Raw genomic sequence first — 15,702 nt, 5'->3', positions numbered from 1 at the left:
GTGTGATGGTGACTAGAGCCTTTCTGCATGCTCAGGTGTTAACAAAGCCTGGCTTTGTGTGAGTTTTACAACTTCGGTATCTTTCTGATCAGGGAGGCCGCCTGGGTCATAAAGGATCCTGAGGAAAGAAAATGATAGATGGTACAAGGTTGGAGCAGATAGTCTCTTATGCCTGCACTAGTAAATATGTTCCAGGTTAATAATATAAAGTCAAAGAGACATCTTTGAAATGAGTTAGCCAATTAGCTTTTAAAAAAACAACAAAAGTGGTGATCTTATAAACAAAAAAGAAGCAAATCATATAAAAAGGCAAACATTTAGCTGGTGAATAAACTGGAAATTTGATGGCCCTTATCTGAGTCTCAATTTATAGTCTAAAAAATGAGATAGTTGGACAAGATCAGTGGTTTAAAACTTTTAGAGGAATACCTAGTAAAACTATCACAAGGACACAGTTCCAGTATAAGATTCACAGTAGTTCATTAACAGATGAATTTTCTTATCTGCATTTGTCCCATTCAGCTTAAGACAGAAATGCTTTGAAAGGCAAAATTATAATAATAATAATGATAATAATTGGCCGTTCTAGACTCTAATTTTTTTCCACTCAGGTTCTGACAGTATTTGTGTCATTCCTTATTTCCATTCTGCCACACTGCCTTCTGCAGCAGGACCCATCAGATAAAAGGGTTCTGGAATATTTTTACAACATTCATTTGCCTCCTCCTCCTTCTGATAATAATAATAATAACAATGAAAGAAAATACAAACTACTCATTTGACTCCTCAGGGTATCCGAGTTCTTATTTTTTTAAAAAATGAGCAAAATTTAAAATTTCTGAACAGTTTAAGACACGAATGGTCTCTTAATCCATCTCTGACTCTCAGCACCTGGGACAGCGTCTGGCACATAGACATTCAATTACTATTCTGAGTGAATGAGCTCATGAATTCTTCAAGCCCACCAAAGACAAATACTTCACACCTAATATCACAAAAACCCTCCTTGAGAAAGTCCATGCAGGATAAACCCATAATAAGTTAATATTCTTTCCCAGAGGTACCGGTAGGTTGCGAGTATAATGGAGAATATGCATATTAATTTAACTTGCACAAATTCAATTTTACATCCTTGGAAAAAATATACAGATTAAAAACAACAATTTAAATAATAGGGACATTTCTGCCCTCCATTCCATTCAATGACTGAATGCCCTAGAGTTAGCATGAAATAGGAAGGATGCACTTCATTTCCCTCATTTACTCTCAGTTTTCATGTACCTCTTGTGAAATCAGCATCTCATGGTGCTAATGTGATTTTAGTGTTTAAAGATACGTTCTTTTCATATAAGATGCCCCCTAAATACAAACAAACAACATCATCTGATACTCAATTAAAAAAGCAACCATCTATTTTCAGCTGGAGAATAACTGGGCTGAGTTGGATTTATCCTGAGATGGCATGTAGTTTATAATGTTGTCCTTTACAGGGGAATTTATTAGCACTATTATTTTTGTCCAGATGTTATTTTCACCTTTCAACTAACCTTTAGAGACCAAATCTAAGATGCAACTGCACTGTAGATATCTGCAGCATCTGGGAAGAGTGATAGGCTAAGTGTATGTGTGTGTGTGTGTGTGTGTGTGTGTGTGTGTGTGTGTGTGTGTGTTTTGACGGAATAAGAATGTAGCTTTAGGCAGAATGGAAACTCATCTTTCATCACAGAGCTTTCCATTTTGCCGCTTTTCTGTGCCACTTTGTAGTTAATAAAATAGATTTTGCAGTAATTTGCTCCAGAGGAATTACTATTCCCTTGCTTTGGGCAAAAGTTCACTTCAAATAATAATAGGAAAGGACACCAGAGTTGGGGGCAAAGATATTGAGGAGTAAATCCTTGGTACTATGGCTACCAGAGAAAGGTGGGTCCAGTAACAGAGAACCCTAGAGATATACACATTACACCTGTGTCTTGGGAAATACTTGCATATTACATCATTCATAAGAATTGAAGCCATGCCAAGTACCCAAGTTACTAATTGGGTAACCCTGGTCAAACTACTTCGCCTCCATAGACCTCATCACTAAAATGGGCATAATCATGTTACCTATATCATAGGATTGCAACACAGACTCAATGGGACAATAAATGTAAAGTGCTTAGCACGTTATCAAGCATGCAAAAATGACTGAATAGACATTAGTTATTACTATCACTTCTTCACTCATAAAATGAGGGGTGGAATTAGACAGTTCTTCCCAGTTTTGACATTTTAACACAGCATATCACCCCACTGTTGTCGAGTCACTTCCAACTCCTAGTGACCATATAGGACAGAACAGAACTGCCCCATAGGGTTTCCAAAGCTGTACATCTTTACAGAAGCAGACTGCCACATCTTCCTCCTGTAGAGTGGCTGGTGGGTTCAAACCACTGACTTTTCAGTTAGCAGTCAAATGCTTTAAACACTGTGCCACCAGAGCTCCTTAGCACAGTATAGTCCAATAGAAATATGTAAGCCACACATGTAATTTAAAATTTTTCAATAAGCACATTTTAAAAAAATTAAAAGAAACAGGAGAAATTAGTTTTAGTAATAAATTTCATAATCCTACACATATGAAATATCATTTAAACACATTATCAATTAAAAATAATAAATAAGATACACTCTTTTTTTTTTTTTTTTACTAACTCTTTGAAGTTGACTGTGTATTACATTACAACACATCTCAGTTTGGACAAGCTGCATTTTAAGTGCCCAGTAGTCATATATCACTGGTGGGCACTATATTGAACAACACAGTTCTGGAATAACAATAAGTTTAGGTTTAAACTTACTCACTTTTCTCTGGAAGATGACATCTAAGAAGTAATATCTCAAACTTACTTGAAAGTTAATCATTAAGACCTTGGGTGAGAGATCAAGGCTAGAAATGGAGAAGAGGGAGCTATTTGCGTTGCCATTCTGGCAATGAGAACAGGAACAGGACAAGAATGCCCTTTATCACCACTCCTCTGTAACATTGTGCTGGAAGTTATAGCTAGAGCAAAAGTCAATAAAAAAAGAAGGCATCAAAATTGGTAAGGAAGAAGTAAAACTATCCCTATTTGCAGATGATATGATACTATACATAGAGAACCCTAAAGATTCCCCAAGAAAACTATTGAACTAATAGAAAGATTCAGCAGAGTAGCAGGATACAAGATCAACATACAAAAATCAGTTGGATTCCTATACACCAACAAAGAGAACTATGAAAAGGAAATCAGGAAAATGATACCATTTATAATTGCCTCTAAAAAATAAAATACTTACGAATAAATCTAACCAGGGATATAAAAGACCTATACAAAGAAAACTATGAAACACTACAGCAAGAAACCAAAATAGACCTACATAAATGGAAAAACACACCTTGCTCATGGATAGGAAGACTCAACATTGTAAAAATGTCAATCCTATCCAAAGTGATCTACAGATACAATGCAATCTTGATCCAAATACCAACAGTATTCTTTAATGAGACGGAAAAACTAGTCATTAACTTTATATGGAAAGGAAAGAGGCCCTGGATAAGTAAAACATTATTGAAGAAGAAGAACAAAGTAGTAGGCCTCACACTACCTGATCTCAGAAACTACTCTACAGCCACAGTAGTCAAAACAGCCTGGTACCGGTACAATGACAGACACATATACCAATGGAACAGAATTGAGAACTCAGATGTGAATCTGTCCACCTAAGGTCAGCTGATCTTTGACAAAGGCCCAAAGTCCATTAAATGGGGGAAAAGACAGTATTTTTAACAAATGGTGCTGGCAAAACTTGATGTTCATCTGTGAAAAAATGAAACAGGACCCATAGCTCACACCATACACAAAAACTAATTCAAAATGGATTCAAAGACCTAAATATAAAACTTAAAACTATAAAGATCATGGAAGAAAAAATAGGGACAACACTGGGGGCTCTAACATATGGCATAAATGGGATACAAATCATAACTAACAATGCACAAACACCAGAAGATAAACTAGAAAACTGGGAGGTCCTAAAATTTAAACATTTGTGTTCATCAGAATAGTTCACCAAAAGAGTAAGAAGAGAACCTATAGACTGGGAAAAATTTCTGGCTACGACATATCTGATAAGGGTCTAATCTCTAAAATCTATAAGATACTGCAACACCGTAATAATAAAAAGACAAATAATCCAATTAAAAAATGGGAAAAAGATTTGAACAGATACTTCACCCAAGAAGACACTCAAACGACTAACAGACACATGAGGAAATGTTCGCAATCGCTAGCTATTAGAGAAATGAAAACTGAAATTATACTCAGATACATCTCACCCCGACATTGCTGCAATAGTCAAAAAAACCCAGAAAATAAAAAGGTTGTAGAGGTTACGTGGAGACTGGAACTCTCATGCACTGCTGCTGGGAATGAAAAATGGTATAACCACTATGGAAAATGATATGGTGCTGCCTTAAAAAGCTAGAACTAGAAATACCATATGCTACAGCAATCCTACTCCTAGGAATATACCCTAGAGAAATAAGAGCCATCACGTGAATAGACCCATGTTCACTGCAGCATTATTCACAATAGCAAAAAGATGGAAACAGCCTAAGTGCCTATCAACAGATGAATGGATAAACAAATTATGGTACGTACACACAATGGAATATTATGCAATGCTAAAGAACAGTGAAGAATTCTTGAAACATTCACAACATGGATGAATCTGGAGGGCTTATGCTAAGAGAAATAAGTCAATCACAAAACGACAAATACTGTATGAGACTACTATTATAAACACTCAAGAAAAGGTTTACACACAGGAAAAAAACAATCTTTGATGGTTATGAGGGAGAGGAGGGATGAGGAGGGGAAATCACTAACTAGATAGTAGATAAGTGGTAACTTGGGTGAAGGGAAAGACAGTACACATTATAGGGGAAGTCAGCACAATGTGACCAAGGCAAAGTCATAGAAACTTCATAGACACATCTAAACACCCCGAGGGACTGAGTTACTAGGCTAATGGCCAGGGCCCATGGTCTCAGGGAGCAGCTAGTTCAATTGGCATAACATAACAAAAAAAAAAAAAAAAAAGGTTTTGGATGAGAGATGTGGGCTAGAAATGGAGATGAAGGAGCTATTTGGATTGTCAATGTCATGAGAAAGGGTGACCACTACCAAGCTTGAAATCCTTCCTATCGGGCCATTGGTTGGGTTAAGGCATTATGTCCACAAAGGAGTTAAAAGAAAATACATTACCTTGAATAGATGATTGCTTCCACCATTTGACTTTCTCCATGAGCCTATGACAGAGCAAGAGAAATTATATTATGCTTCTCTTCCTGATTAAATAGTGATTGTAGTCCTGTTTATGATAATAGTTAAAAGTTAATGAACAAGGAGAGTTGTAAAGATCTTTAAAATAATAAGAAATATAAAGATAGTTTTATGGTACTAGTTCAACTGGAAAGACACTGAAAATGAGTTGTGAAGCAAAGCATGGTTTGTGTGTGTATATGTGTGTGGGTGGGTGAGAGAGAGAGAGAGAGAATAGTGAAACCATGTGACTGCTAAGGAAGAATTAACTTTTCTGTTGACCCAAGAACTCAGAAAGAGTCAGAGCAGACACATCCTAAAGAAAAGGTAGGAATAAACAGAATTGCAGGGCAGGAATTGATAAGATAATGAAACTGTCACAGCTGGCACTTGGTTGATCTGCCTTGCCATGCTGTCTAACAAGCCTTTTCACAGGCCATAGGAAAGAGTCCACCGAATATAAACCCTTTCAGGGCTGTACACAACAATGGAAACAGCTCCTACTCATTGCGTCCATCTATGGCTCCTAGACTGAGTGGATGTATGACTGTACCTGTGGGAATGGGGATGTAAAATGACTACATCTTTGAATCAATTTATTTTGTCCTTTGATGAGTGTAAAAGAGAGTTAAGAACTCAGATTTTAATTCTATCACCTGGAACTAGATGCTGGTTCAGCTGTTTACGATGTGACTGGGAACCTAACCTCTCTAAACCTCTACTTACCTGTTGTCTTAGTTATCTAGTGCCACCGTAACAGAAATACCACAAGGGGATGGCTTTAACAAAGAGAAATTTATTTCCTCACAGTAAAGTAAGCTAAAAGTCCAGATTCAGGGTGTCAGCTCCAGAGGAAGTCATTCTCTGTCTGTTGGCCTTCTCATCAATCTTCCCCCAGACTAGGAGCTTCTTGACACAGGGACCCCTGGTCCAAAGGACGCGCTCTGCTCCCGGCACTGCTTTCTTGGTAGTATGAGGTCCCCCCTCTCTGCTTGCTTCTTTTTCCTTTTTATCTCTTGAGAGATAAAAGATGGTGCGGGCCACACCCCAGGGAACCTTCCTTTACGCAGTATCAGGGATGTGACCCGGGTAACGGTGTTACAATCCCACGCTAATCCTCTTTAACAGAAAATTACAATCACAAAATAGAGGACAATCACACAGTACTGGGAATCATGGCCTAGCCAAATTGATGCACACATTTTTGGGGGGACATAATTCAATCCATGACACCTGTCCAATGGAAACATTAGCTATACTGCATTCACAGGGGTGTTGTGAAGTTTAAGTCAGATGGCGCATACAGATCACTAGGCTCAGTGCCAGGCACCTCGTTATTATTATCATTTGTTCTAAATGCTCTCCCTGCAGATATAGCTTTGCAAAAGGCAAGCTTTGAATTTGGCAGATCATAACCAAGGATAAGCATTTGGATGATTCTATACATTTTGCTCCATATTATGCATTTAATTATTTTGGGTAGATGGAGAAAGAATCAATAAAAATGCCAACAAGAAAGACAATTTTAAAAAATGTGATCATATTTCAAACATAAAAATAGAAGGGAAAAATTGCATTCTGGCTTCATGAAGAGAATCTTTAAGGTAGCATTGTGATCCCACTGTAACACGATAGAATCTTCTGGGGACAAGATTTCAATAGAAAGAAATTAAGTTCTGGGCCTTATTCAAGGGAGTTTAGCTATTAAAATATGAAAACACTGCCTCACTTATCATGGCCTGAGAAGACATGCTGGCCTGCTCTCTCTGGACCTCACATTCCTAATTTGTAAAATGAGAGGAGTGTATCAAATCCCTGATTTCCTTCTGCTTCTCACATTCTAGGAGTCCATGTCTGTGTAGAATTTGGTTCCAGTAATTCTATTAATGAGTATATGACAAAATTAAAATAATTAGCTCTTGAGGGTCCTCACTCACTGAGGAAGAAGGGCCCCTGCTCACCTAGGAAGGAGTGTCCCCCGCTTACCTAGGAAGGAGGATCCCCGGTCACCAAAGGAGGACTCACCAAGGAAGGAGGGTCCCCATTCCAAGGAAGGAGGATCCCCACTCACCAAGGAAAGAAAGGAAGGAGGGTACCTGCTCACCTAGGAAGGAGGGTCCGTGCTCACCAAGGAAGGAGGATCCTCCAGTACACTTCTTGAGATTGTAGGATGCAGGATAAAGGGGAAATGATGACAGCGATGGTAACAAAAAAGGGAATGAAGATTTTGCAAGAGAGTTAGTGGGCAGAAGGACTGGAAGGAAGTAACCGCAGTTTGAGAGGCGGGGCGGCAAAAGCAGGAAAAGAGAGAGTATGAATGTTCCTAGAGACAGAGTTTCCCTTTCATGTTGTTGAAAACTACTTACAAAGGATCTGGGTTGCCATGAAATGACTTCATATAGCTGTGTTCCTTTGGTGAAAACACCATGCGCTATCAGTGCTCCCAGTCCTTACAGGGATTCTAATCAGTCCCACAGTCAGGGTTACTCCCTTTCAAAATTGTTGCATTCCTTGTTCCCACACACACCCAAAGGTGATTGCGTACATGAGATAATGGAATGTATCCCACAGGTGGCTATTTGACCCCTTTTATCTGGGACAACCCAACACGAAAAACACTTAGGAACTTCCTTTTCTTGAATAGTTGATAATTTTCTTTACCTGGACTCACATTCATCCTTCACACTTAGGCAATGGACAGACTGTTTTCACTTTTCTGAGGTTTAACTCTTCTCCCATTCTATTTCTTTTCTGTTCCAACTCTTCCTCATGTCTTTGATCTGCAATAAAAAAATAATTGACAGAGATTTCTTCTCACCCTCCACTCCCTTTTCTTGTCTGGCTAACTCCAAGCCAACTTTCCAGCACAATTTAGTCAGTCTCTCGAGAAAGCTTTCTTCAACTCTCTTTTTGGCTTCACAGCACCTTGTGCAAAGCCCATCACATCACTGTTACTCTGTACTGAATTGATGCGTGCTCAACACTATATCTCGTTCACCTCCTTCTCCCCAGTGCCCAGCACAGTATCAGGCACAGAGCAGGTCACCAGCAAGTGTGTGTGATATTGAACCACCTGATGAATGGCAAATTTTGAAGCAATACTTGGAGACCCCCTTATGTTCCATCTTCCTTTGCTGAAGCCTAAAAGAGTGGGGACAAGATGGAAAGTTCCCCCGCCCATGTTCCCATGGCAACTAAAATAAATGCAGCAACAATTAGAGGAGAAATGAATACACTAAAAATATCACTTTATAAGTAGTCTCATTATACCTGCTGCCCTCTCCTTCCTCTAGGAGAATGTTTGAAACAATTTATAAAATTATGGTTCTTTGTTGCTTAAAAGCTTACTCAATCCTAATGATTCATAGATGTCTATCACACTGGGGTTTGGATCTATCTATGATCCCCTCTCTTCCTTTCCTTTACATATTCAGTTGATTTTTACTGAGTGCCAATGCCAGTGTGCCAGACACCATGCTAGTCTCTCGTGATAAACAATGGCTAAGAGATCCACAGTAGTCCTTGCCCTTGTGGCGTTCACAGTCTAGCGGAAAAACAGACCATTTAAAAAAGCAAGCAAACAAATAAGTACCTGCTTACAATTAGGTAAATGGCATACAGGAAATTAATAAGGTGCTATGGTGGAAACTCCATTACCCATCCGTCAGTTTGTCATACTGTTGTGGCTTGAGTGTTGCTATGATGCTGGAAGCTACGCTACCGGTATTGCAAATACCTGCAGGGTCACCCATGGTGGACAGGTTTCAGGGGAGCCTCAAGACTAAGATAAACTAAGAAAGGCCTGGTTATCTACTTCTGAAAATTAGCGAATAAAAACCCTGTAAATCACAATAGAATATTTTCCGAGACTTCGACTGACTTACTTTGGATGCACTGTCAGGAGGGACCAATCCCTAGAGAAGGACATCATGTCTGGTAAAGTGGAGGGCCAGTGAAGGGGAGAGAAATCCTCAATGAGATGAATTGACACAATGACCATAACAATGGACTAAACATGTCAATGATCATATAGATGGTGCAGGACTGGGTGATGTTTTGTTCTGTTGTACATACGCTGCCGTGAGTCAGAGTCACTGGATGTCAACTAACAATAACATGATGGAGATTAACGGAGTCAGAATCCACTCAACAGCAATGGCTTTGGGTTTGTTTTTCTTGTGTGTGTGTGTGTGTGTGTGTTTGTGTGTTGGGATGTGGATCTCCCTGAGACCTAGAGGAAGAGAGGGGACTGGTCTGTGAAGAGCTAGGGGGAGGACTCCTCCAGGCAGAATTGCAGCTACAAAGAGTCTAAGGCAGACAGAGTTAGGGTGTTTGAAGAATGGAGAGACGGCTCATGTGGCCAAAGCAGAACTGAACAGAGTGAGACTGACTGTTCATGGTTCAGAAGGAGTTTGGATCTCCCTCAAAGTGTAATGGGAAATCACCGAAGCATTTTAAGAAGGGTGTGATATGGTTCATACATTTTCAAAGATTACTGTGGTTGCTGCATAGAGAACAGATTTGCAGGTGTGAGTAAAAATTGTGAAAGCCAATTTTTACTTAAGGTTTTCAAGATGCTAAAGCAAGAGAGGATAGTGGTTTAGTCAAGTATTGTGGCTGTAGAGATGGGAAGAAGTGGATGGATGTGCTTGAGAAATATTTTGAAAGTAGAAATGCCAGGAAGTTGATTTTTACTGCATGCCAACTCCAGTGTGCCAGACATCTTGCAAATCTGTGTCATTTCTGTTCTCAAAACCTTTTGATGGCTCCTTGTCTTAGTTATCTAGTGCTGCTGTAACAGAAATACCACAAGTGAATGCCTTTAACTAAGAGAAATTTATTTTCTCACTGTCTAGTAGGCTACAAGTCCAAATTCAGAGCATCAGCTCCAGGGGAATGCTTTCTCTCTCTCTGTCGGCTCTGAAGGGAGGTCCTTGCCATCAGTCTTCCCCCGGACTAGGAGCTTCTCTGAGCAGGAACCCCAGGTCCAAAGGATGCACTCTGCTTCTAACACTGCTTTCTTGGTGGCATGAGGTTCCCACTGTCTCTCTGCTCACTTCTCTCTTTCATCTCAAAAGAGACTGGCTTAAGACATTATCTAATCTTGTAGATCTCATCAATATAACTGCCACTAATACATCTTATTACATCATAGTGATAGCATTTACAACACATAGGGAAATCACATCAGATGACAAAATGATGGACAATCATACAATACTGGGAGTCACAACCTAACCAAGTTGACAGATATTTTCGGGGAGACACAATTCAATCCATGACACTGTTTCTTATGACTCCGAGTGTAAGGCAAAGATCCTACAGAATCTCCTCTTCGCTCACCTCACTGCCCTCATCTCCTACTGCACTCCTGCTTTATCCACTCTTCTCCAGCCACCTTACCTCCTTACTGTTCCTTGACTACACAATGCATGCTCTCAGCTAAAGGTATTTATTCTTTTGTTCCCTCTGCCTGGGATGCTTTTCCACAGGATGTCTGAATATCCTCATGGTTCACCATCTCAGCTCTTAAAACTTTTGCCCAAATATATCTCAACAAGGCCTTCCATGACCTAAAATTGCATATCCCCACCCCAGCAATCCTCATGACCCTTCCTGCTTTATTGTTCTTCTTAATACTTACCACCTAACATACTAAATCATGTAGTTTTTTATTTTGTCCATTGCCTGACTCCCTATAGTAGATTGGGGTTGCTCTATGAGATCCCCAGAAGGTGAAACAGAGCCTGGTATGTGGCAGAGGTTTAACAAATTTTGTTGAATGAACTTAAGGAGTCAGGGAATCAAGGACGATACCCAGGTTTCAGCTATAAACATTAGGTTATGCTTTTAAAGAGATGAGAAAGCTGGAGAGAAAGATTTTTTTTTTTAAGGTATGAAGGTGAATGTTGATTAGAATAAGAGAAGAAATCACAACAAACTGCAAATTATAAAAAGCTGATAAATCCACAAACCTCAGACAATTAATAAAACATTTTTGTTAATTAACTGCCTGAAACACCTCTAACATATCTTTTCCTAAATGTTTGGCTGCAGAACTTGATTGCCTCTTTCGATGGCAATGATTTAGTAATTTTTTTCATAGAGAGAATGGGAAAGTAATTCAGTCTTTAACAGGGTTGATAAAAAGAGAATTTTAGCATTGCTATGAGATTTGACAACAGGTCTGTTGAGTTTCTCTTCTGAGCTGTACGATTTCAGGCATTTCGAGTTTCAGGGTGCAGGAATCGGTCATCTCAAATCCATGGTGGCCTCAGAGTGGCAGACAATGAGCTTCACAGCATTGTTAATTTCAAGATTTCATGTCACATCAGGATGAAATGGAAACCATGCTCCATGTTTGATTCACTCCTTTTAGTTAACAGGCTCTCACACTCTTCTACTCCTTTCGGCTGTTCTCTAAGAAGGTTCTTGGTGCATTTTCATGTGATTTGTGTGCAACCCAAGTAAATGAAATCTTCCTGTGCTCTGTGGAGTCTTTGTGACTTTTGAGGGTTCTCAGGATAATCATTGATTTGAAAATCAGTCTGATGTAAGTAATTTCCATCTTGTTGGAAACTATTCAAGCAAAACAATATAGTCAAGGAATAGGCTAACCAAGAGCACACAGCAGTTTCAACCTTAAAAAAAAAAAATTATTTCATTATGCTGAGTGAAATAAGCCAGACACAAAAAAATAGCCATTGACTAATCCCTCTTATATGAAATATCCAGAGTAGGCAAATGCATAGAGACAAAAAGGTTATTAGTGGTTACCAGGGGCTGAAGGGAGGAGAAAATGTGGAATTATTGCATAAGGTACACTGAGTTTCTGTTTGGGGTGATGGGAGACTTGGAAATAGCGGTGATGATAGCATAATACTGTGAATGTGATTAATGTCACTATATCATACACTTACAAATGGTTAAAATGGCAAATTTTTTTTTGGTTATATTTTGCTGCTATTGTTGCTGTGCCACTGAGGTAGCTCCAACTCATGGCGACCCCACGTACAACTGAACGAGAAACATTGCCCGGTGGTCCTGCGACACCTTCACAATCATGGGTATGCTCAAGTCCATTGTTGTGGCCACTGTATTTTCAGTGCCTTTCAGCATTCATCTTCCAGCACTGTATTAGATAATATTCTGTTGTAATCCATTGGGTTTCCATTGGCTGGCTTTTGAAAGTAAATCACCAAGCTTTCCTTTCTAATCTGTTTTAGTCTGGAAGCTCCATTGAAACCTGTTCACCAGAGGTGACCCTGCTGTTTTTGAAATACCAGTGGCATAACTTCCAGCATCACGGCAACATGCAAGCCACCATGGTATGATAAACTGACAGACAGGCGGTGGCTATATATTTTACCACAATAAAATTAAAATTTTTTAAATTGTGGTGAAAATATACACATCAAAAGATTTGCCAACACAACTTCCACATTTACAATTCAGTGACATTGATTACACTTTTCATGTCGTGCCACCATTATTGCTATCCTTTTCTAAAATATTATACCACCACTAACCTAAACTCAATGCCCCCCAGACAAAAACTCCTCCTCTCTCCCGCCCTTGGTAACCACTAATGATCTTTGGTCTTGATGTATTTGCTTGTTTCATATAAGTGAGATCATACAGTACTTGTCCTTTTGTAATTTATTTCACTCAGCACAATGTTTCAAGGTTCACCCATGTCGTGGCATTCATCAGTGATTTCATTTCTTTAAATTCATGGCTGCATAATATTCCATTGTATGTATATACCACATTTTATTTATCTATTCACAATAAAAATTTTTAAAAATTATTTCATAATATTTTTCTGAGAAGCATCTCTTTTGTCCATTATATGTTTTGATCCTCTGTAAACAGTGAGATCACAATTTTTTTTCTTTTTTTTTAAATTGTACTTCAGGGGAAGGTTTACAGAACAGTTTCTCATTAAATAGTAGTACATATATTGTTTTATGACATTGGTTAACAACCCCATGACATGTCAACCCTCTCCCTTTTTGACCTTTCTCTTTTTTTTGGTGAAAATATACATAGCCAAAGATACACCTTTCAAAAATTTCTACATGGACAGTTCAGTGACATCGACTACGCTCTCCCAATTGTGCTGCTATTCTCAAGTTAGATGAAGGTTTACAGAACAAAATAGTTTCTCATTAAACAGTTAGTATATATGTTGCCCTATGACAATGGTTAACAACCTCACAACACATCAGCACTGTCCTTACTCAACCTTGGGTTCTGTCTTAGTTCTCTAGTGCTGCTACAACAGAAATACCACAAGTGGATGGCTTTAACAAAGAGAAATTTATTTCCTTGCAGTTAAAGGAGGCTAAAAGTCCAAATTCAGGGCATCAGCTCCAGCGGGAGTCTTTTTCTCTCTGTCGGCCTTCTTCTCTTCGGTGTTCCTCTGGACTAGGAGCTTCTCTGCGCAGGGACCCCAGCACTGCTTTCTTGATGGTATGAGGTCCCCCTGTCTCACTGCTCACTTCTGTCTTTTATAGCTCAAGAGATTGCCTCAGGACACAATGCAGTCTTGTAGATCAGGTCCTGCCTTACTAACACAACTGCCACCCATCCTCCCTCATTAACATCATCGAGGCAGGTTTACAACATACAGGAAAATCACACAGTACCAGGAATCATGGCCTAGCCAAATTGATACACACATTTTTTTTGGGACATAATTCAAACCATGACATTCCACACTTTGGCCCCCCAAAAATCACATCCTTGCAACATGGAAAACATATTCACTCTATCATATCATAACAAAAGTCTTAACTCCAAGCCCAAAATCCAAAAACTCCTCTTCATCTGTGAAATCTAGAATGCAAGTTATCTGCTTCCGAAGGTACAATGGCAGAACAGGCACAAGCTAGACATTTCCATTACAAATGAGAGAAACTAGAGGAAAAGAAGTGCTAACAGGCAGCAAGCAAGTCAGCAGAATACATTACATTAGCCCTCACGGCTTTGAAAAGAATCTTCTGTTCTCTGAGACAATTTACACAATAGCCCTGCCCTCCAGACTCTAGGTATTGGCCACAGTCTCTGGATTCTGAGTGGAGGCCCATCAGCCCTGGGCTTCAGCTCTGCCTTCCAGGCCCACTGGGACAACAACTCTGCTCCCTTGGCTTTAGACGCACCATTCTCCTAGTCCCTCAGAGTGCAACTCCACCCTTAGAAACACCAGAGGCCATGGCTCCACCCTTTGAAACCCCTGAGGTCATGGCCATACCTTTTGAGGCTGAAGCAGCTTGGCTTCTTGTGTCCCTTCTCCCTTCAGATTCTGCTTCTGTTTCCTGTGGCCTCTTGGCCCTCGGGCCTCATGCCCACATCTGCCCTGCTGGGGCAACTGTTCCAAAGGTCTGGAGCTCCACCGGTATAAGTGCCCGGAGGCACCCCACTCCGCCAGAAAGCCTCGTGCACGCAGACACTCAGCTCTCTCGCTCCGCTCCGTGGGTCGGCAAGCCTAGCTCCACCAATAAGTGCCCAGAGGCACCCCACTCCGCCAGGAAGCCTCCTGCTCACAGGCATTCAGCTCTCTCGCTCCGTGGGTCGGCTCTAGCACCATCTTTCACTGGTCTCCTGGTGCTGCTGCTGTAGGTTCTCTGCTGCTGCTGGTCCTCTGTCACTGCCGCACATCTATCCATTCACAGTTTTAAAACTGCTTCCACATTTTAGGTATCTGTTAGAGCAGCACCCCACTCCTGGTACCAAATTCTGTCTTAGTTATCTAGTGCTGCTACAACAGAAATACCACAAGTGGGTGGTTTTAATGAAGAGAAGTTTATTTCCTTACATTAAAGTAGGCTAAAAGTCCAAATTCAAGGTGTTAGCTCCAGGGGAAGGCTTTCTCTCTCTCGGCCTTCTCATCAGTGTTCCCCCAGACTAGGAGCTTCTCAGCCCAGAGACCCCAGTCCAAAGGACGCACTCTGCTCCCAGCACAGCTTTCTTGATGGTATGAGGTCCCCCTGTCTCACTGCTCACTTCTGTCTTTTATATCTCAAGAGACTGCCTCAGGACACGATCCAGTCTTGCAGATCAGGTCATGCCTTACTAACACAACTGCCACCCATCCTCCCTCATTAACATCATAGAGGCAGGTTTACAATATACCGGAAAATCACACAGTACCGGGAATCATGGCCTAGCCAAACTGATACACACATTTTTTGGGGGACATAATTCAAACCATGACAAGTTCCCTATCACCAGCTTTCCTGTCCCCTTCTGCCTTCTAGCCCTTGTCCCTGGACTGCTGTGCCTCACTAGTCTCGTTTTGTTTTATGGGGCTGTCCAATCCCTGGCTGAACGGTGAAACTTGGAACTGACCTCA

General features: G+C 40.3%; 1 long non-coding RNA gene across 1 annotated transcript; it reads right to left on the bottom strand.

Annotated features, from left to right (window-relative positions):
• LOC111822110 (uncharacterized) lies at nt 1-7,617 on the bottom strand. Its single transcript, XR_002825390.1, has 3 exons — nt 7,450-7,617; nt 5,289-5,332; nt 1-118 (listed from the first exon to the last, which is right to left on the bottom strand). It is a non-coding gene; the product is annotated as an uncharacterized LOC111822110 (long non-coding RNA).
• Between the last annotated feature and the right edge of the window lie 8,085 nt (nt 7,618-15,702).

Source organism: Trichechus manatus, unplaced genomic scaffold, assembly GCF_000243295.1.
Source record: "Trichechus manatus latirostris isolate Lorelei unplaced genomic scaffold, TriManLat1.0 scaffold00130, whole genome shotgun sequence".
In the NCBI taxonomy this organism is placed as follows: domain Eukaryota; kingdom Metazoa; phylum Chordata; class Mammalia; order Sirenia; family Trichechidae; genus Trichechus; species Trichechus manatus.
The sequence above is the reverse complement of the archived record's forward strand: the minus strand, read 5'-3'. Positions and strand labels throughout refer to the sequence as shown.